This window comes from Hemiscyllium ocellatum, chromosome 4 (genome assembly GCF_020745735.1).
Source record: "Hemiscyllium ocellatum isolate sHemOce1 chromosome 4, sHemOce1.pat.X.cur, whole genome shotgun sequence".
NCBI classification, from domain to species: Eukaryota; Metazoa; Chordata; class Chondrichthyes; order Orectolobiformes; family Hemiscylliidae; genus Hemiscyllium; species Hemiscyllium ocellatum.
In genome coordinates, this window is record NC_083404.1 from 101,590,420 (window position 1) to 101,591,614 (window position 1,195).

A 1,195-nucleotide genomic window follows, 5' to 3' on the forward strand; every position below is an offset into this window, starting at 1 on the left:
TATCTGTGTAGAGGAAAGATTGAAATATATTAAAAAATGGAAAATGAAGCAGGATGGGATAAAAGGAATATACAATAATATTCCATAATCTGAAAAGCCGCTGTAAACTAAATATACCTTAAAACAATAACTCTAATCTTAAAAATCAGCTTGAAAACTTATGAAATTCCTCAGTGCAAATCATTCGTCATTTCTTTCCAAGAGTATCTCAGAAGAATATGTCAGAGAATTTAGAACAGTTACAAGATGTATCCCCTATCTAGGTGAAGTTAAATTTTGGGAATGCAATACTGTTACTACAACTGAACCCAGTATCTCCTCAGTTAGGGGGCGGCATAGGAAAGAGCAAACAATTTTTCTTCTTATTGAAAACCAGCGACCCCTTCTGGAAAATGTAGAAATTACTTATCAGGTGAAAACAGGAGTCGGCACATCTGTGGCGACGTCATGGTCAAATTTGTTGATGTTTGCTGCTTAAGTTCACAGCAGTCAGTCAAGGTATCATAAAATGGCCAACACAGATAAATTATATTCCAGGATAGGGGTGTATCTTCATAAATGTAAAAAAGGAAAATAAAGCACTGGACAAAGTTTTCTTTTTATTCAGAAGAATACAATATATGCTCAACAACTTTTGGGGAGTGGAGAGTATTTATATACAACTTTCTCTCACGGTTTAGTGAATGAGGTGGAATGATATCACTGTACAGGATTTATAACTGATGAAAATATAACCTTCCCATTCTGACAACTGGAGATGGAGACCACAAGATCCACTGAGGATTATGCTAATGGAAAATACTTCAGAATAAATGTAGTCTGTTTTAGATACAAAACCATTTTTCTTAAATTGGTTGTGCCAGATGGATAATTAGAGTTGAGAGTGTAGTGCTGGAAAAACACAGCAGGTCAGGCAGCTTTTGAGGAGCAGGAAAATCGACATTTTGGGCAAAAGCCCTTCATCAGGAATCTGATGAACATTCCTGATGAAGGGCTTTTGCCTGAAACATCGATCTTGCTGCTCCTCAGATGCAGCCCGGCCTGATGTGCTTTTCCAGCACCACACTCTCAGCTCTAATCTCCAGCATCTGCAGTCCTCACTTTCGTCCAGATGGATAACTATACAATTTTGTATTGCAGTAAGATTTAAAAAGAACTGGCAATCACTCGCAATTGTTTACAGGATTACAAAAGA